Raw genomic sequence first — 23,040 nt, forward strand, 5'->3', positions numbered from 1 at the left:
GCTCTGCTCCAAGGTTTCTGTGACAAGGAACCTAAAAAGGTGTTCTAGTTCAGTGACCAGCATGCGTACAGTCACTTGTGAAATCTGGTCATACCTACTACAAATCTACTTCTACAGGAGGAGAAAAAGGTCTGAAACAGTGAGTAAGAAACACTACACTTGGGGAAAAAATGAAACACTCTTAAAACAGTTTTTGGCAAGCAATTCTGTATCTGAGCAGGCAACAGAGAAGCTCTCTCCAGCAACTAACATGAAATAATGTATATTTAGAACTGTTGGAGACCTAGACAGATATCTAAGTACTGGGGGAAAGGAGACTAGTTCCTCAGCCAGTCCAGGGCAGGTGGAAAAGCAAATGTCAGCAAGAAAGAAAACGTGAGAGCAGAGAATGGCTCTGGAGAAAGTCATCAGATTGGATCAGCATTATACCAGCAGATACAGCATAGATCAAAGCCTGTTCTGCCTACCCAGGGGCACAGCAACATGCTAACTCACAGGAAGGATTGGCAATCCAATTGGAAAAGCCTGGAGAGCAACCCAAAAGAATTCCCCAACTATTATTTCGTTTTCTGAGCAATCCATACTAGAAGATCGGTGATCTGTAGTAGAAAGGTCATTCCTACAGTGGGTAGGCTATGAGGAGCTATAAAACTAAAATCCTTCTGAACACTCATTGAAATGGAAATGGAAAAATAACAAGGAGTCCTTGGAGACCAACACATTTATTTGGGCATAGGCTTTTGTGGGCTAAAACCCACTTCATCAGATGCATGGAGTGAAAAATACAGTAAGAAGGATATATATTATAGCACTTCTTCTTACTGTATTTTTCACTCCATGCATCTGATGAAGTGGGTTTTAGCCCATGAAAGCTTATGCCCCAATAATTATGTTAGTCTCTAAGGTGCTACAAGGACTCCTCGTTATTTTTGATGATACAGACTAACATGGCTACCACTCTGAAACCTGTCATTGAAATGGGTTTCACATGAAGTACCAGGAAATGTAGGATAAATATCCCAGGCTAGCTCACCTAGCTGCTCTTTAACAGGAAATAAAGCCATAGGGTTTTGACACAGATATTTGTCTGATAGAAGTAAAGGCTGCAGTTGTTTACATCTGTCCTGCACTACTTCACATGGAAGACTTAGTTCTGATAAGAGAGAATTTTCTAAGACTTTTATAAAGGTAGTATGGTTGAGAGGAATGACTGCAATATGAGACACAAAAGATGCTTAGTTCTAATCTTGGCTCTACTGACTCACCAACACTTTGGTAAATTATTTCAGTTTTCCCATGTGTAAATGGGATAAGAATACTGATCCACCTACTTGGCAGGGGTGATGTGATGATTGGTTAATGTTCATAAGTGCTTTGAACATAAGTCAATGGAGTGATGCCGATTCACACTAGCTGGGAATCTGACCCACACAGTGCTATACAATGTCTAAATATTGTAAGTGAACCCAGCTTATCTTTGGCTCCCAGCATTAGTGATAAACTAACATTTTATTGAAGATACCTGTTGCTGAGGTAGGTTTACATGACTCTGTTGTGTCACCGGCTCTTCCAGCCACTTGCTTAGGAAGTGCTGTGACTTTAACATCTATTCTCTCATTGAGTCTGACTTTTCTGGGAAGTTGTAGCTATTTAGCAATTGTTTCTGATTGTGCATCAGCCTTAGTCTCCCAATTCAATGGGATGGGACTGCTCTACAAATTAATTGAGGATGTAGACCAGGGGTGGGCAAACTATGGCCTGCGGGCCAGATCCGGCCCCTCAGGGCTTTGGATCCGGCCCGCGGGACTGCCACCGCCCCGGGCTCTGCGCCGCTCTGGGAAGTGGCCACTCCAAGTCCCTGCAGCCCCTGGGGGTGGGGGTAGGGGGGACAGAGAGCTCCGCATGCTGCTCTTGCCTTTGGATACCTCCCCCGAAGCTCCCATTGGCCAGGAACAGGGTGGCCAATGGGAGCTTTGGGAGAGGTACCCACAGGCAAGGGAAACATGTGGAGCCCTCTGTGCCCCCCCACCCCCACTCCCAGGGGCCGCAGGGACATGGTGCCGGCCGCTTCCCGGAGTAGTGTGACTCAGGGCTGGGGCAGGCAGGGAGCCTGCCCTGGTCCTGGTACGCACTGCTGCCACTCCAGAGCCGCTCCAGGTAAGCGGCGCCGGGCTGGAGCCTGAACCCCTCCTGCACCCCGCACCCCAACTCCCCACCCTGAGCCCCCTGCTGCACCCCTCCTACACCTCAACTTCCTGCCCTGAACCCCCTGCCACATCCCGCACCCTCCTGCACCCCAACCCCCTGCCCTGAGCCCCCTCCTGCACCCTGCACCTCAACCCCCTGACCTGAGCCGCCTCCTGCACTCCACATCCCTCCCTCACCCTAACCCCCTTCCCTGAGCCCCCTCATACACACCGCACCCCTCCTCTGCCCCAATCCCTTACCCTGAGCCCCTTCCTGCACACCGCACCTCCTCCCACACCCCGCACTCCGCCCTCGCACCCCAACTCCCTGCCCCGGCCCTGCAAGCAATTTCCCCACCCAGATGTGGCCCTCGGGCCAAAAAGTTTGCCCACCATGTAGACATCAGTGTCTAATCCTTTTGGTCTTTCCACAGGGGAATATTTTCCTCCACCCATCTGCAAAGGTAACAGGCCAAATAGGCAGTAGAAACCAATGGAGGCAGCGTGCCCTGTGTGCCATAGTGAACACCCCCTCCCATCTGCTGTGTTGCTAGGAGCTGGGGAGGTGGTGGAGATAGCATGGCTGGCACCTCTGCAATGACACACATCCACTGGCATACCAGCTCCAAGTCTTTGGGAGGTTTTAATTCTTGCTATTATAACTCTACATAGTCTTGTTATCCAGATAAAATGACCAATCCTTTTTTGAATCCTGCTAAATTTCCATAGTCAATGCTACATTGTGGCAATGAGTTCCACAGGCTAGCTGTGTGTTGTGTGAAAACAGTATTTCCATTTATCAGTTTTAAATTTACTGCCTTTCAATTGCATTAACATTCCCTAGTTCTTGTATTATAAGAGGGTAAATAGAATGACACCATCTTTCTTCTATAGAAGATTCATTATTTTCTATGCTTCTGTCCTGTCCTTTGTTATGTATCCCTTCTCTAAAGAGAACATTCACAATCATTTTAATCTCTCTTCATACAAATGATTTTCTGTGTTTACAAACTTTTCTGAATGCCTCTATTTCAGCTATTCCCTTTTCTGATATGGAGCGACCAGAACTGAGACCAGTATTTGAGGATTTAATTTAATATATACAATTATATAAATCATTTTCTGAATTCTCTATTCTATTCTTTATGCATCCTAACATTTTGCTTGTTTTTTATGGGCTGTTGATGTACATTAAGCAGAAGATTTTATTAGAGCTGATCAAATTTTCAGCTGAACAGTTTTCTGTTGAAAAATGCAGTTTTATCAAAATTAAAACATTTTTCAAAGGAAAAATCTAAAATTGGATTCATTTTGTTTTGACTTTTTTATTATATTGAACTATTAATTTTATTAGATTTACTATTTTACTATACTATAAAAGTCTAAATGAAATGAATCAAAATGATAAAGTCAAAACAAAACTATTGAAGCAAAACATTTTAATGGTGCCAAATCAATATTTTGGGCATTTTTGTTTCATAGGAAATTTAACTTTTCACTCCAATCTGGAACAAAGATTTTTTTGAAATGTCGGAATATCCTGCAGAATGGTACTTCCAGTTCCCAACTAGCTCAAGTTGTCATTGTAGTGTTCACAAAGATACCCAAGTCTTCTTACTTGCAAAATATTACCACTTTTGAGACTACAACTGACTTTATTAATCACAGGCTACTGTTCAAAGGCTCACTTTGCTGCTCCTGTGTATGTAACTTCTGAAATGAACAAATTAGTATGAAAATTATTATATTTTATTATTGTCTGAGCACCATGTTCTTTTGGACACTGTGTTACTAAGTTATACCTCCAAGCCCTGACCAAAATAGTCCAGTAGAAACATAGTGACATATGAGTTGTACATTTTTAACCAATTTAAATCTTTAAACAGACAAAAACAAAAATATACACTACCTACTTTACATGTCCTCTAAATTTTGCCAAAATACACACAAAAGTTGACATAAATTATTAGGAGATTGTTTCAAGTGGATCCTTTGAATAGGAAAGTGGATTTAATTACCTCCTAGTCATTTGTTATATTGACCTTTGCAAATTTGAAGGGGCAGACTTGAGGTTGGGTGGGGCCTGTGAGCTTTCTTTAAGAAGGTGTATCTTTTTATATATATATAAACAAAGTAATTTTGTAAAGTTGTTACCCGGGCTCTGTTGAAACACACTTTCAATACATCACCTGTAACGCATGGACACACTATTGTGCCTAGCATTTCTCCACCTCAGCTTAATTTCAGAACTAGAGTTTTAGTATAGGTTCCAGACAAGCCCTGCACACAACAAGTAGCTACTGCTTGCTTCAGCCAATTAAAAAAGACACAACTTAAACAGTATCTGTTAAACAGAGTATAATCCTTCAGTTTCTCCTACCAGAGCTGGTGGCAGGACTAGATGCCGTCAACTCTATTTTTCCCATCTGTGCCTCTTCTCGCCACCAGCTCCTTTTTTATAAACCTGATTTAATTAACTCCTACTTAGCTTCTTGCCTGCCTCATGAATGTGGGGCATCACAAGCTGATTTAAAGTTAACATTTCCTTAGTTTAATTCAGATTTTGGAGATTATTTCTCTCCCTTTTCAAATGTAACTGAATCCATTTAAAAGATGCTCCTTCTGACCAATACTTTCATTAATCTCAGATCCAGATTTGTTGTCATGTTTATTTCTCCACCTATTTAAAGTAACTTGGAGGGTGGGGGGCTGGAATAAATTTAAGTGCAGCTGCCCAAATACAAAAATGCTATCATGTATCCTTTATCAATCTACCTCACTTTTCCTGACAAAGGAAATCAGATGCAACCAAGCCCTGGTCTACACTATGAGTTTAGGTCGAATTTAGCAGTGTTAGGTTGATTTAACCCTGCACCCGTCCACACAACCAAGCCTGTTTTGTCGACTTAAAGGGCTCTTAAAATCAATTTCTGTACTCCTCCCCAGTGAGGGGAGTAGCACTAAAATTGACCTCGCTGGTTTGAATTTGGGGTAGTGTGGACACAATTCGACTGTATTGGCCTCTGGGAACTATCCCAGAGTGCTCCATTGTGACCACTCTGGACAGCACTCTCAACTCAGATGCACTGGCCAGGTAGACAGGAAAAGCCCTGGGAACTTTTGAATTTCATTTCCTGTGTGGCCAGCATGGCGAACTGATCAGCATAGGTGACCATGGAGTCCCACAATCGCAAAAGAGCTCCAGCATGGACCGAATGGGAAGTACTGGATCTGATTGCTGTATGGGGAGAAGAATCCGTGCTATCAGAACTCCATTCCAAAAGACAAAATGCCAATATATTTGCCAAAATCTCCAAGGGCATGATGGACAGAGGCTACAACAGGGACACACAGCAGTGCCGTGTGAAAGTTAAGGAGCTGAGGCAAGCCTACCAAAAAACAAAGGATGCAAATGGTTGCTTCGGGTCAGAGCCCCATACATGCCGCTTCTATGATGAGCTGCATGCAGTTCTAGGGGGAGCCCCTACCACTACCCCACCACTGTCCGTGGACACCTGCAATGGGGGAGTCTCACACAACAGGGATGCGGATTTTGTGGATGAGGAAGATGATGGGGAGGAGGAGGTTGAGGACAGTGCACAGCAGGCAAGCAGAGAATCCCTTATACCCAGCAGCCAGGAACTGTTCATCACCCTGGAGCCAATACCCTCTCAACCCTCCTGAGGTGGGATGCTCAATGGTTTGAGCATTGGCTTGCTAAACCCAGGGTTGTGAGTTCAATCTTTGAGGGGGCCATTTAGGGATCTGGGGCAAAAACTGGGGATTGGTCTTGCTTTGAGCAGGGGGTTGGACTAGATGACCTCCTAAGGTCCCTTCCAACCCTGATATTTTATGCTCCTTACTACTGTCCAGGGTGCCTGTGTATGGCTTCATGAGCCACTTCATTAAGAGGAAGGCTGGGTCCCCAAGGATAATTATAGGCATTTCAACATCCCCAAGGGTAATTTTTTGGTCTGGGAAGTAAGTTCCTTCCTGCAGCTGTTCAAACAGAGCAGAGTTCCTGAAGATGAGAGCGTCATGCACCTTTCCTGGCCATCCCATGTTGATGTTGGTGAAATGTCCCTTGTGATCCACCAGTGCTTGCAGCACCATTGAAAAGTACTTCTTGTGGTTTATGTACTGGCTGCCAAGGTGCTCCGGTCCCAAGATAGGGATATGCGTTCCGTCTATTGCCCCACCACAGTTAGGGAACCCCATTGCAGCAAAGCCATCCACTATGACCTGCACATTTCCCAGAGTCACTACCCTTGATAGCAGCAGCTCAGTGATTGCGTTGGCTGCTTGGGTCACAGCAGCTCCCACAGTTTGCCCACTCCAAATTGATTCCCGACTGACCGGTAGCTGTCTGGCGTTGCAAGCTTCCAGAGGTCTATTGCCACTCACTTCTCAACTGTGAGGGCTGCTCTCATCTTGGTATTCTTGCACTTCAGGGCAGGGGAAAGCAAGTCACAAGTTCCATGAAAGTGCCCTTACGCATGCGAAAGTTTTGCAGCTACTGGGAATCATCCCAGACCTGCAACACTCTGCGGTCCCACTAGTCTGTGCTTGTTTCCTGGGCCCAGAATCAGCGTTCCACGGCTTGAACCTGCCCCATTACCACCATGATGTCCAAATTGCCAGGGCCTGTACTTTAAGAGAAGTCTGTGTCCATGTCCTTATCACTGTCATGATCGCACTGTCGTCACCTCCTTGCCTGCTTTTGCAGGATCTGCACATATTGCAGGATAATGCATGAGGTGTTTGCAATGCTCACAACAGCAGCGGTGAGCTGAGCGGGCTCCATGCTTGCTGTGGTATGGTGTCTGCAGGAGAGCAGAGTTGCAGCGGAAGCGGTGGGTGACGACGGATGCCACAAGAACAGATATTTATACAGAATGACGAGAGGACCTGCGAAGTGGATTCATGGCACCAGGAGAGCAGAGTTGCAACGGAAGCGGTGGATGACGATGATGGTTAGCAGTCCTACTGCACAGTATGCTAACAGCAGTATGGTGTCTGCATGGAAAAAAGGCATGAAACGATTGTCCGCAGTTGCTTTCACGGAGGGATGGGCGACTGACGACATGTACCCAAAACCACCCGTGACAATGTTTTTGCCCCATCAGGCAATGGGAGCTCAACCCAGAATTCCAAAGAGCAGCGGAGACTGCGGGAACTGTGGGATAGCTTCCCACAGTGCAACGCTCCGAAAGTCGACGCTAGCCATGGTAGTGAGGACGCACTCCGCCGACTTAATGCACTTAGTGTGGACATACGCAATCAACTGTATAAAATTGATTTCTAAAAATCGACTTCTATAAGATCGACCTAATTTTGTGTGTAGACATACCCCAAGACTGATGATACTGTGGTAAACACTACACAAACTGAAGGCTTGAACTCTGCAAAGACTTAACTTTCAGCACAAGTAGTCCCACTCACTTCAGCAGGACTACTCATGTGCTTAAAGTTAAGCATGTGTTTAAATCTTTCCAAGACTGGGGCCTTAGGTGATCTCTCAGCCCTAAGTCTTCAGAAGTCCAAGTTAAATCTCTGTTAGGTGAAGTAAGAAGGAAATGGAAAAAAAATAGAAAAATTGTGTTCAAGAGAAGGTGCATTAGTCTTATCAACTCTTAACTAAGATCCCAATACTCCACAGAGCTCTCTGTGGGGGATGCTGATTTCAACCATCCTACATCTCACCATGTTCTGCTCCAAGTGCAAAGAGCACTTCTACAGCCTTTGCTTTTGCTAATATAAAACGCATAACACAGTTGTACATACACTGTATCAAACTATATTTCAAACAAACAAACAATGTTTCATTTGGGAGTGGAAAAGAGAAAAAGAGAACCACATGAAAAATTCTATCATGTCTTTTGATGCAATTCTGGAAGGTGTCTAGGACTACAGTGATGAAGGTCATAGAAGAAACTGAACAGAAGAGATTGGAGTTCTGCTTGGATCTCAGTGCAGTATTGGGGCCTCAGGTTGACTGATGGCATTAAAAACCATTTCTTTAGGATGAAGGTGTTTAGTTCAGTTTCTAGATCCCTTCAGACCATTGAGGCTTTGCGGTTGAGACTACTAACAAAAGATTCTCATTGTGGTGTGTCTTTTTCTTCTTACATCCACGAAGAACTAGACTGAGACCCTCAACACATTTCATAGAAGCCACTGAACCACCACTCTGCTAATCTATGAATTAATGATTTGCAAATATTTTAAAAGACTACACTAAAGACAGATCTCTGTGTTTATTTCTAAGACATTTATTTTGTATTTTTCTCCACGTGGTCCTTTTTTTAGAATAAATAGAATTAGATAGAATTAAAAATTCTATGATGTGAAGACATTATAGTAAAATGCATCACTGGGAGAGCAAATTTTTTCTTCATCTACCAATTACAAATTTCTGCCCTTGACCGAAAATCCAAGAACTTTTGACCAAATAAATTAATTTCTCCAGTTCAGAATAAGTGATGCTCCCTACAAAGTAGAACTTGCCCTTCTACCAAATGTGTTAAAGGAAAATGACATACATATAGTGAGAATGTTGAATTACAAGGGCATGATGTTAATCTTAACAGATCACACAGTGCTACAGCTTAGCCAAAAATAAAAGACGCAAAGACAAGGAGGAACATGTATCACAATTTAAAATAAAACTCATAAGATTACAGCAGGATCACACTAATGTATTAGACATGAAGAACTTCCAGTCAGTGAACTCTAACAGTTATTATGCACAGCACTACACAGAGCTGGCTATGAAAGTAATTCTCTTAAGGTGGCCACTAAAAATCTCTCTCACATCCATGGGAGAAGTTCAGAATGATTGCATTTAGAACCCAGATCAGAAAGCTGCATAAGCACATATCTAATAAAAAGCATGTCAGTAGTCCCACTACATTCAATTAAATGTTCTGTAGCTGAATCAGGCCACAATAATGATACAGTATATTGCCCATGCTGCCATCTGACACTACTGTGTGTTACAGTGCAATATACCTCTATTTGTTAGGATAGCTGGTATCAGCTAACCAGAACACTGGAGGAAAAAATTAAATTAAATATATTCATGATGTTATAAACAGGATGCAAAAAGAAATAAAGGGGGAGAAACATTATGCATAATTTGGCTGTCTGAATAATTTTTTCTACACCTAGGAAATTGTAATAATGAGAAATATATTAGTGGATTCCTTTCATTTATGTTTTATTTTAAAGAGAGAAAGGAAATGCAATAGATTTAATCTAGCTGGATTTCAGTAAACCATTTGGTATGGTTCCACAAAGGAAAGTATTAGTTAAATTGGAAATGATGAGTATAAATAAGAAAATTGTAAGGTAGGTAAGGAACTGATTAAAGGGGAGACAACAATGGGCCATGTTGAAAGGTGAACTGTCAGGCTGGAGAAAGGTTACTTGTGGAGTTCCTCAGGAACTGGTCTTGAGACCAGTCTTATTTAACATTTTCATTAATGACCTTGTCACAAAACCTAGGAATGTGCTAATAAAATCTGCAGATGACACAAAGTTGGGAGGTATTGCCAATACAGAGGAGGGCCAGAATATCATACAAGAAAATTTGGATGACCTTGAAAACTGGACTAACAGAAATAGGATGAAATATAAGAGTGCAAAGTCATGCACTTAGGGACTAACTACAAAATTTTTTGCTGTAATCTGGGAACATAGTAGTAGGAAGCTAGAGAAAAAAGAGAAAGACCTGAGTGTATTGGTCAATCACAGGATGACTATGAGCTGCCAATGGGATGTGGCTGTGACAAAGAGTAGGGCAATCTTAGGATGCATCAGGTGAGGTATTTCCAGTAGAGATATGGAAGTGTAAGGGACTGGTGAGACTTCATCTGGAATGCAGTGTGCAGTTCTGGTCTCCCATGTTTAAGAAAGATAAATCCAAACTGGAACAGGTGCAGAGAAGAGCTACTAGGGTGAGCAGAGAAGAGGAGGAGACTTAAGGAGTTTGATTTGTTTAGCCTAACAAAACAAAGGATGAGTGGAGATACAATTGCTCTCTATAAATACTGTACATCAGAAGGATAAAAACCAGGGAGGAAGAGGAGTTATTTAAGTTAAGGGCCAATGTTGGTGCAAAACAAATGGATATACTCTGGCCATCAATAATTTTAGGTTTGAAATCAGACAAAGGTTTCTAAACATTAGGGGAATAAAGTTCTGGAACAGCCTTCCAGGGGGAGTAGTAGGGAAAAAAACACTTGCTTTAAATCTGATCTTAATACATTCATGGAGGGGACAGTATGATGAGATTGACTACAATCTATGCCTGCTATTGGCAAATAGCTCCAACTGCCAAAGATGGGAGACTAGATGGGGAGGACTCTGAGTTACTACCGAGAATTCTTTCCCAGGTGTCTGGCTGGTGGGTCTTGCCTGCATGCTCAGGGTCTAACTGATCCCCATATTTGGGGGTTGGGAAGGAATTTCCCCTTTCCCCCCGGTCAGATAGGCAGAGATATGGGTGTTTTCGCCTTCCTTTTCAGGGTGGGGCATAGGTCACTTGGTGGTTTGAGCTAGAGTAAATGTTGGATTCTCTAAAAAGAATAGGAGTACTTGTGGCACCTTAGAGACTAACCAATTTATTTGAGCATGAGCTTTGAGCTGTAGCTCACGAAAGCTCATGCTCAAATAAATTGGTTAGTCTCTACGGTGCCACAAGTACTCCTTTTCTTTTTGCGAATACAGACTAACACGGCTGTTATTCTGAAACCTGTCGTTGGATTCTCTGTAACTTGAAATCTTCAAGATTTGAGGACTTCAGTGACTCAGCCAGAAGTTATAGACATATTGCAGGAGTGGGCAGGTGAGGTTCAGGGGCCTGTGATGTACAAGAGGTCAGACCTTAAGGAATCATCATGATAGACTATGAGTCTATAAGATGTATTTTACTAAAAGATACATACAACAGCCTCTTCCCCTAAAGATGTGTAGACAAATAAAGATGGTAGACAAATAAATCCTAATCCACTCAGTTCCTTATGAAATAGGAGCACTAAGAAACAGAGACTAGAAAGTAGAACAGCCACTATTTTAAACCCTGCTCTCAGGTGGCCAGGAGAGGGGAACAGGAGCAGGTTTTCTTTTCTCCAACATCTGATGGAAATCTCCAATGCCAATCTGAGTAAAGCAGGCAAGGTGCTGAGATGATCTTGGCCTCATTTTGAGATACGAATCCTGGTTTGGGTGTACGTTCAAAGCATCTTCCCCTTCTCCAGAGTTTCAAGGGGTTCAGATTTGATGCTCTGTTACAGGAAAAAGAAGGCGAGTTATGCAGCTCTGCCCACAGTTCCCTGCTAATACCACAAATCCCAAAACTATTTGATAGTAATAAATACAGTGTTCAGCCTCTCCCCAGCTTAGGCTCCACATACAGATACACACAGGAAAGAACACAGGTAATTGATGCTGTCAGAAGAGTTTGGTCTAGTTAACCGTAAAACTAACAGGTTTTTTTTTTTTTGCATGTCCTCCAACCTGAATGTCCAGAGTCATCAGATAAAGATACAGATAAGTGCTGGAAGTGTGGATACTGCCTCCATTCTCCATATGAGATAGAGCTGTCCAAATATGGGGTGCTGATCCTTGACTGGGGCTCTGAGGTGCTATGATAATTCAAATAATAAGATGAGTTTCTGGAAAGAGATACACTAAAGAATTATGGCTTGCCTACATGGTGGCACAGTCCAGACTACAAGGGTGTGAACCACAGAGCATTCTTAAGTGTTGCACTTTAACTACCCTGCTGGTGCAAACCAAAAGTTCGTGTTAACGTAGTCCTGTTTCAAAAACATAATGGCATGACTCCAGCAACTATGGCTTTGACAACAAATATCATGATACTCCATATAAAATCTCAAGGTTGGCAACACCATGCACAGTTGTCAGTGACTACACAAGGTGCTGGGCAATGATGTACTGATCCCATCCTGTTCATACAAGGATTTGTGGTGTTTTGCAAAAACTACCTTAACATGGTCTAGGGATTTCACCTGTTAGGCTAAGTTCTGCTCTGAGTCTGATCCCCACACGAGTTATTGGGTGCAATACAGGGGTAGCGGGGTGAAATGTAATGGCCTGTGATATACAGAAGATCAGACTAGATGGTCTAATGGCTCCTTCTGGTCTTAACTTCTATGAATTCCACAATAATTATACTGGAGTAGCATCTCAGTCCATTTCAAAGAGTAGATGAGCCCTAAAGAAGGAATATTTTAGTGCTTTGATTGGCTGAGTAAGGGCAGTTGAGATTTTTTTACTCTAATTGTGTGGGGAGAGGACAGGGCATGGGCTGTTTGGCCAATAGAATCTAATCTTCTGCAACCAGTGGGCAGGGAGGAGGCAGAGCATAGTGGGGATTAAGAGCAGCCCTGTCTCCACCCATACTCTCCTCCCTCCCAGAGCAAATGGATGGCAGGGAAGGAGTTGCATCTTTGGTTTACAGTTTGTTCTGTAGTCTGCTCCTGTGATCATGCAGCTGCTCACCACCCCTTATTCAGGGCAGGTTGTAACGTTACAGCATAGCATCAGTGGATTTGTCCCCTCATTTGTACATAGGCAAACCCAGGGAAATAAGTGAAGTCAGTGAGGCTCACACTCAGGCCAGAATTTGGCCCAAGAATAGACAAAACAAGAAACCCAGTTCCCTTTCTGTACTAGCAAAGGAAACTCCAGACCTTGGAGTTGCATTAACTCTGACTATTTGAACATGAACTGATCTGAACTATTTACAGGTGTTTAAAAGTTTATTTCCAATATACCTCTGGTGTATGAAAGCAATTTTTTTAAGTCACTTAACTCATTTAAAATACGAATTGAAAATTAAAGCTCGGAATAAGCAGGGGGGTAAAAGGTCCCAAGATATTAGGTCAGACTAACTCTTAAAATAAAATAGAGAGTAATAATACTGCAACGGTAACTGCCACTAAATGTTTAAGTGTTTGAGACTTTGTTTTCTCTTGCTAATGCTCTATGAAAGTGCCTTTTTATTCCCCTTTGTTTTCCACCTCTCTCTAGCTATATCTAAAATTGTGTATGCTCTTTATGAACCACAATATTCACTTTGGGTATGGCAGTTTATTTTTTTCCATGCTCTTCAGGTGCCATAGGTTTTCTGGGGACATATTCGTTTTCTCTTCAGAACATCATGACTTTCCTTCTATTTCTTTTAACCTTCAATCTCATCCTTGTTTTCTCTAATTTCTTCACAGCCACATATTCTATTCTTTCATTGGTAACATCCACATCTGCACTATTGCTTTTTCTGACAGTGCTGGACATTAATTCCATATTTTCAAATATATGTTCTGAATTAAAGCATAGTAGTGTACAGGTCCTAGACACCTGTCATATCAAAGGAATAGCAGTTGTCAGCAATAAAGAAAAACTTTCACACAATTCCACTAGCTTTTCCTTGAAAAAGATGTCAAAGGCACGGGGGGTGGGGCGGAGGGAACAACAAGGCAACTGTGACTGATATGACTGATATGAAAAATATAGTGATAAAACTTGAAAGCAATATGGAAAGATTCTGGAACTGAATAGGTAATTTGGAACCTTAGTAGGAACACTGTAATCTTAGAATAAGCCTTTCTCCCCCCACCCATTGGAATAACATATTCAACTTCTAAACAACTTGGGCTCAAACATCTTGTGTGTAAGAAGAGAAGTATATTTCTTCAGTGAGGTATTTTTAGTTTTTCAAATCAAGTGCCATTTAAAAAAATCAAACATCAAAGTGAAATATTTGCACTACAGTGGAATAGAAAAATGCCAAAATACTATGCCTGGTAATGACAATGAGAATTTTAATTAAAAATAAATAAATAAAAGCTGCATTTCCAAATTTTACATTGTTGTAACCAAGCACAGGGCACAAAGGTTTCACTTGACTCTAGCTCCTATTAATGGGTTTGATCCTGCAAAAACTTAAACATATTCAGAACTTTACTGACATCTGCAGTCCTATGCTATGAGTCACAATTCCCTCCGTGTTCCAGGAGCAACAGTAATAACCAGTAGAAGATCATTTTCCCCTCTGTGCCAGCTCAGTTGTGCTGGAGAAGGGAGGAGGCCAAGCCAAGCCTCGACTTATTCCCCACTTCTGTCCATCTGCACAGGGCAAAGAATAGAATTTCCACCAAGGCTGCTCACCTGTGTAATCTGGGATGCTGGTAGCCCATACTGGGGAATAAGGGGGCAACCCCTGTGGTATTTTGTTTTATTTATTTATTTATTTATTTATTTGGTGTATACAATCCAGTCAAGCCAAGCCACAGTGTTCTTATCAGCTATGTTCAAGGCATGAAGACCTCCATGAAACTGAATAATTTTGCAGTCCTCAACAGTCTGTGTCATGGTTTGTGGCTCCCCACAGTGAACTGTCTCTAAAACATCACCGAAATTCTGCTGCAGTACAAATTCCATGTCTTTGTAAAGTCAGATTACTATTTACGCTTCCTTTATACTTAGATATAAAAATCCACCTTCCTTGCTCACAATTTCTGATTTTTTTTAAAATCAGGCTTCCACTTGCCATATGGTGGTAATGGCCATCACTAAGCCAACATGATTCAGGATAACATTCTACACCATGTTAGATGTCATCTACTGGACATTTTGTGAGAGAGCACACACCTGATCTGAAACTTTCTGGACAGTTAGCAGAGTAGATTGGCTGAATACCAAGGCATATCCATAGAACTCATACATAACCTGGAGTTGGTACATTTCTTATGAAAAAGTCAATGAGTGAAATTTAGCCTTGTACAGTGGGCCTACACAGAGCATAAGAACCATTTAAGTCCCACTGAAGCTCTATTAGGATAATTTAAATTGGACCTTAGTGGTTCATAAACCATGTGTGGTCTCTCTTCACAGCGATCAGTTTCACCCAATATGCTTTAATGACATTTCTTGGTGTAAGTATACAATGGAAGACTGTCTTTTTGCAATCAGTCTAAAACTTTGATCAAAATTAAAATTGCTAAAAGAAATCTAACTGCAATTTTTTAAAAATACTGAAGATATGGAAAAAATATGCCCCAATAAAAGGACACAACAACAGATACTCTTCTTTGAACAATCTCACTTACATTTTCAGTTTTCTAAAATATCATCAGATCAAACAATGTTATTGACTAAAAATTGTGCAGGTATAAGTATCTCAAACTGTAGAATAGCATTACAGACCTGAGCTAAACCCAACTGAGGTCAAGCAGTACAGATATTTATGGATGCTATTTCACTCAGGTAATTTTAGTGTAATCATAGAAGGAAGTATTGTCTAGTTGTTTGTTGAGGATTCTATTCCTGGCTTTGACATTCTATGGTTGGCTCATCTTAAGCAACTCCGTTAAAGGGACAGTAGTTACCTCATAGGATTTTATGAGACTTATGTTTGACGTACACTTTGAAATTCTTAGATGAAAGGCACCATGTAAGTGCAACTTATAACTATAGAAGCTTGCCTCAAAACAAGGTATTTACTCACTGGCTTTGTTCTCAGACAGATGCATATACCCTTCTTTTACCACAGGTCTGACCAATGAATGAGGAAGGATTGATGCAGAGCCATTTTAACAATGAATTTCCCCTAAAAACATCATTTTATTATTGACAGCAGAACTGTGGAAATAATTCCAGCTCTGAGTTTCTTAGATGGAAGCAATCACACAACCTAATCAGCCATTCGGTGTCCTATCAACTAAAATGGATGGTTGGGCCACCTAAGATGAGCACAACTATGCTCAGAACTACTTTCTTCTTTGAAAGAGTCAAGATAAGGAAAAGAGCAGCCACTCTGAATGACACCACAAGCTTTTCCCTCAGAACAGCTGCTACCTGTTACACTTTGAGCTACTTATTAGGAGAACTCAACCAGAATTTTTGGAGGTGAAGTGACTAGTAAGTTAAAAAACTTGACCACATTTTTGCTATAGAGAAATATTTGCTACTAAAAGACCTGGAATGGAAACAAAAATGCTTCATCTTGCTTCCCTTTATTATCTGGATGCAAACTGTGTTCAGAAGTCCAGATAACAGAGCCTGTGATTTAAGTTAGAGAAAATAAACTTGCTTTATCTTGTTTATGTCTGCTATTACCACAAGGATCTTCTGTTCTTGGCAATGTCAGAAAAGGCAAATATGCAAGACATGTCTGAAACCCAGCTAATGCTGCTAAGAGGGGTGGTGTGGGAGGATTAGAAATAAACTGAAAGAACAATGAATCAAAGCTGCAGAGAATTTCATGTGAGTTTTAATCAATAATTAGTTTGTGCTGCTGTATAAATGGTCTGATATCAGCAGACACTAAAAGTTGAAGTAAAATGTCTTGGATTTTATGCTGACTTTTCCTTATGCTGTATCTATGATTAATCTCAGTAGCATTTTTTTCACAGTATAACATTATTTTAGAAGAGTTTGATTAAAATAGCTTGAATACATTTTTTCTGTATGTATAAAAACAGTGTTTGAATAACATGATCCATATAATCATTTTGTAACAGTAACAGATATAACAAAATGTGATTCTATGTATGTCAGTATCATTTGCTCTAGTAAAATCAAAGGCTTGAACTCATTTCTGTGAACAGAAACACTTTCAAATGTTCTTAATTTTTGCAAGGTAGCGATTCCTACAGTGGAAAACGGACATCATAGAATCATAGAACTGGAAGGGACCTCGAGAGGTCATCTCGTCCGGTCCCCTGCACTCAAGGCAGGACTAAGTATTATCTAGACCATCCCTGACAGGTGTTTGTCCAACCTGCTCTTAAAAATCCCCATGATGAAGATTCTACAACCTCCCTAGGCAATTTATTCCAGTGCTTAACCACTCTGACAGTTAGGAAGGTTTTCCTAATGTCCAACCTAAACCACTGCAATTTAAAACCATTTCTCCCTCCACCTTGTAACAACATTTTATGTACTTGAAAACTGTTATCATGTCCCCTCTCAGTCTTCTCTTCTCCAGACTAAACAAACCCAATTTTTTCAATCTTCCCTCATAGGTCATATTTTCTGACCTTTAATCATTTTTGTTGCTCTTCTCTGGACTCTCTCCAATTTGTCCACATCCTTCCTGAAATGTAGCGCCCAGAACTGGACACAATACTCCAGTTGAGGCCTAATCAGCACGGAGTAGAGTGGAAGAATTACTTCTCGTGTCTTGCTTATAACACTCCTGCTAATACAGCCCAGAACGATGTTTGCTTATTTTTGCAACAGCGTTACACTGCTGACTCATATTTAGCTTGTGATCCACCATGACCCCCAGATCCCTTTCCGCAGTACTCCTTCCTAGGTAGTCATTTCCCATTTCCCATTTTGTACGTGTGCAACTGATTGTTCTTTCCTAAGTGGAAGTGCATTTGTCATTATTGAATTTCATCTTATTTACTTCAGACTATTTCTCCAGTTTGTCCAGATCATTTTGAATTTTAATCCTATCCTCCAAAGCACTTGCAACCCCTCCCAGCTTGGTATCGTCCGCAAACTTCATACGTGTATCATCAGACAAGGAGAAAGATTTTATTTTATAACTGTGTTTTTTTCCCTATGAATAAAAATGCAAACATTTGCTTGGGAATTATTAGGGTAACTGTACTTTGGAAAAATGAGAGGCGGTTTTTAAATTAAAAATGTGCCAGCTAAATTTGGACAGATGCACAGTTACCACTAAAGAAAAAAGAAAAGGAGTACTTGTAGCACCTTAGAGACTAACCAATTTATTTGAGCATGAGCTTTCGTGAGCTACAGCTCACTTCATCAGATGTATACTGTGGAAACTGCAGCAGACTTTATATATACACAGAGAATATGAAACAATACCTCCTCCCACCCCACTGTCCTGCTGGTAATAGCTTATCTAAAGTGATCATCAGGTGGGCCATTTCCAGCACAAATCCAGGTTTTCTCACCCTCCACCCCCCCACACAAATTCACTCTCCTGCTGGTGCTAGCCCATCCAAAGTGACAACTCTTTACATAATCAAGTCGGGCTATTTCCTGCATAAATCCAGGTTTTCTCACATCCCCCCCACCCCCATACACACACAAACTCACTCTCCTGCTGGTAATAGCTCATCTAAACTGACCACTCTCCAAGTTTAAATCCAAGTTAAACCAGAACATCTGGGGGGGGGGGGGGGGTAGGAAAAAACAAGAGGAAACAGGCTACCTTGCATAATGACTTAGCCACTCCCAGTCTCTATTTAAGCCTAAATTAATAGTATCCAATTTGCAAATGAATTCCAATTCAGCAGTTTCTCGCTGGAGTCTGGATTTGAAGTTTTTTTGTTTTAAGATAGCGACCTTCATGTCTGTGATTGCGTGACCAGAGAGATTGAAGTGTTCTCCGACTGGTTTATGAATGTTATAATTCTTGACATCTGATTTGCGTCCATTTATTCTTTTACGTAGAGACTGTCCAGTTTGACCAATGTACATGGCAGAGGGGCATTGCTGGCACATGATGGCATATATCACATTGGTGGATGTGCAGGTGAACGAGCCTCTGATAGTGTGGCTGATGTTATTAGGCCCTGTGATGGTGTCCCCTGAATAGATATGTGGGCACAATTGGCAACGGGCTTTGTTGCAAGGATAAGTTCCTGGGTTAGTGGTTCTGTTGTGTGGTATGTGGTTGTTGGTGAGTATTTGCTTCAGGTTGCGGGGCTGTCTGTAGGCAAGGACTGGCCTGTCTCCCAAGACTTGTGAGAGTGTTGGCTCATCCTTTAGGATAGGTTGTAGATCCTTAATAATGCGTTGGAGGGGTTTTAGTTGGGGGCTGAAGGTGACGGCTAGTGGCGTTCTGTTATTTTCTTTGTTAGGCCTGTCCTGTAGTAGGTAACTTCTGGGAACTCTTCTGGCTCTATCAATCTGTTTCTTTACTTCTGCAGGTGGGTATTGTAGTTGTAAGAAAGCTTGACAGAGATCTTGTAGGTGTTTGTCTCTGTCTGAGGGGTTGGAGCAAATGCGGTTGTATCGCAGAGCTTGGCTGTAGACGATGGATCGTGTGGTGTGGTCAGGGTGAAAGCTGGAGGCATGCAGGTAATGTAAAGAGTTGTCACTTTGGATGGGCTAGCACCAGCAGGAGAGTGAATTTGTGTGGGGGGGTGGAGGGTGAGAAAACCTGGATTTGTGCTGGAAATGGCCCACCTCATGGTCAGCTCATGCTCAAATAAATTGGTTAGTCTCTAAGGTGCTACAAGTACTCCTTTTCTTTTTGCGAATACAGACTAACACGGCTGTTACTCTGAAACCTGTCACTAAAGAAAAGTACTTGTGCATCTGGTTGTATGAAATTAGCACTCTCTTTTGTGTTGTAGAATTATGACTGTAATTGAAAAAGCATGACATAAAACACTCAAAGAGCACTGCCTGTGTAAAAAAGAAATAGTCACTTTTATTCATCTGCATCTAACCACCTCTTCTATTGCTGCTCCTTGACAAAAACTGTTAGTCTTACTTTCCTTTTTGCTAACGGGCTCGTGCTGTATCTCTCAAGACAGAGAGACACCTGATAAAATCACAGTTCAGGTCTGCATATGGCAGAAGAGATTAAAGAGCTACAAACACTGTTCATGTCTTCATGCACCTGGGGCAATTGTAGTAGAATCCAGCAAAGAAATGGACAGCTTGAAGTAAAACAGGATCTTGCAAGCAAGGACACAGCTTGCATATTTTTTATGTAACAAGACAACCCAGTCCTGAATTTGCTTCTGAGTATTAGCCAAGGAAGCCTATGCTAATATCACACAGGTACAACGCTCTTTAGCTTGCTCAGTCTCTTGGTGTTTTGGCAACTCAAACAGTAATTCTCAAAGTGTCTTTCTTTCCTTCTCAAAAGGAATCATTAGGGACACATTAATGAATATGGCCCTTAATTATTAACTGATGTTGCTTGCAGGCTACCCATCTACTGAGTAACTGGAGGCAAATGGGTCTTTTGTAAGTTTACAGGGGCGATTTCTAAAAAGTGATATTTTCCTCAAAGTTCTGTGCACCATTGGCAAAAATGGTTAGGATTCCACCAAATCCAGAAGAAAAAGAGCTTTCTTTCCCCCCTCAGTATTTTCACAACAGCATAACGACATATTTTCCACAGGCAAAATACTGCTTTCTTAACCAGCATGAACACTTTTCAAAGCTTAGCTCCCATAGGCACCACTAGCCTAGATCTCAAGGCCTTGAAGGCCTATGCACAAGGAGCAGGAAAGCCTGAGGTTATTTCCCTGGAGTAATTTTGTAATCACCTTTGGCTCCTACTTAGGAAGCTCTTAAATCCTGATGGGCTGGTAGGGGTCTCAGTGGTGTCCTAACTTTTGGTTTACTTGGGAGTTGTAATCTGCTGCAGTAGAAGTCCCAGAATTCCCACTTGGGGCTCCACTCAGTATAACAAGTGTTTAAACTGTATAGTCATGTGGTGATTTTGTGACACAGACAAGGTCTAAGGATCAGGAGGAGACCAAACTCATTTTCTTTTGCGACCTAATCAGAATCTGAACCCTAGTCTCCATGGAGGAAAGTCTAACACTAGTGCCTTTCTTTGTACCAATTCCTGACCTGAATGCCGGGTTCAAGCTTACTGGAAAGTCAGTTAAGAATTGTAAAGTGGCAACAAAAACAAAATAAATCAGCTAGTAAAATGCATGTTGTTCCTTCTTGTACTGTGGGCTTTCATTCTTACAGATTGTGTTCCTGAGATGCCCTGACCAAAGGAACATGTGTTGGATTCTGCAGATGTTTCAGCAGTAGCACAGCTGGATGGAATGCTATAGACATCTGGTTCACAGATGTGTGATTGTGTACTTGGTAGCTAGCCAGATTTCTGAAGGTTCCATTTAGTTTTTGGAGTGAGAGAGATTCAGAGAACAAGAGAAACATCCACTGGTAGTAATAAGCCTCCACACTCCTCTAAATGCCTAAATCAGACTCACTACTCTCACTTTCGCTGCTAGTCTAGTCACTATAGTTTTCGTCTTACCTTTTCCAGAACTCAGGAGCCTGAAAAGAAGATTATTTGAGTTGGAATACATCAAGCACAGGGGGTGTCAACTGAATAAAATTATTTGATCTGCTGGAACATTTGCTCTTGGCTTTTCAGCAATTTGTTCCAGAAAGGCCTAATCCAAAACCCACTGAAGACAATGGAAAGACTTCATTGGGCTTTGTATCAGCCCTAAAGAAACAGGAAATGAGTGCCCATCCTTAGCATTATTGTATTACTGCTGAACCTCTTCTCTTTTCACCCATCCCATTATTATAATAGATACACTGTTTGTGAGTGTTGCTTGGTGATCTATTTGCTAATATGGGTTCCACACTTGCCACAGCTTTTACTTTTGTTTCAGATACAGCACATAAATCATACATAAACATAAACCTGGAGTTTTGGGAAAATAATCTCCAGCCTAGACTATACAGATCCCATTCTTAAGATTTCTAATGCTACAAGAAATGGCCACATTTGAATGGCTGTAATATTTCAGAGAGGGCGGGCACTCAGTGCAATTTCATTTAAAATTGATAAGAAATATTTCTAAATAGCTAGAGCATCATTGCCCAGAGTGTCAAATCAAAACAAGGATTTTAAAGGTTAGTAAATAAATTTCAAACAGGTTCCCTTTTACAGTGTCTCTTCTTTAGTAGCCATGAGGGATGGGGAATCTAGGGTTGGAATTTTCAAAGGAGACTAAGAGAGTTGGGTGCCTAAATTGCTGCTTGAGTAATGAAGCAGATGTCAATGTTCCTATCTTAACCCTTTTCTGCAGTACACCTTTTCCCCTTGCCCAAATAACTAACATCAGACCAATTTTTGTTTCAGAATAGTTTAAATTCGTATTCAGGCAACACTCCTGAAATATGCACAGCTAAATCAAAGTATAAAGCATTTATATGTAATAATTTAAGTGTATTTAATAATTTAAGTGACTCTAATGCTCTCAGCAAAATAAATAAAATATATAAACATTTAATAAATGAGGACTAAACCCATAGTTCTTACAAAGAAACAAATCTCCCACCAAAATCTTTCAGCTGAGATCTTCCATTCCAACCTCCCCTATCCTGCAAAACCATCATACTCCCAGATAATCCTGGCAAAATATGGCTGTTTTCCAACATCAGAGCTCTCCAAAACTAGAACCCAGCAGACACAGAGGGGAAGCAAGTTCCAAATCCAAGAACATCTTTTACTGGAAAGCATTTAATGAGTTAATACTAGAGCTGGTTGGATGACAGAATTTCCATTCCATGGGAAATTCCAACATTTCAAAATTTGTTTTTGTTCTAAATCAGAAAAAAAGTCAAAACTTCAAAATTTCTCCTGAAATGGAAATTCTGAAAATAATTGTTTCAGAAACATTACAGTAATGTCAGAACATTATCATAAAATATGAAAATTAATATTTAATATAATATTAAGTTTAAAACAAAATCAAAGAGATAAAGTCACCACAACATTTGTACCTCATTAGAATGAAATATGTCAGCATTATTGAAATGAAAAAGTCAAAACAATTCATTTAGCCTTTTTCACATTGAAAATATTGTGCAAATGAACATCTTTCTGTGACACATTTTTTATTTTGAGGAAACTGCGTTTTGTGACAGAAAACTCTTTTTGTTAATTTTTTTTTGACCAGCTCTAGTTAATACAGTTGGTTCCGCAGCTCCTGGGAGTAGTGCTGGCTCTTCAGTATCATTTGTAATAAAGCACTTACCCTTGTTGTCATCACACATGCTTATCCAGGCTACTTCATCACGACACAACATAGTGTCAGACTGAAAAAAAGGCAAAAAGTAAAAG

The sequence above is a fragment of the Caretta caretta genome, chromosome 6, assembly GCF_965140235.1.
Source record: "Caretta caretta isolate rCarCar2 chromosome 6, rCarCar1.hap1, whole genome shotgun sequence".
In the NCBI taxonomy this organism is placed as follows: Eukaryota; Metazoa; Chordata; order Testudines; family Cheloniidae; genus Caretta; species Caretta caretta.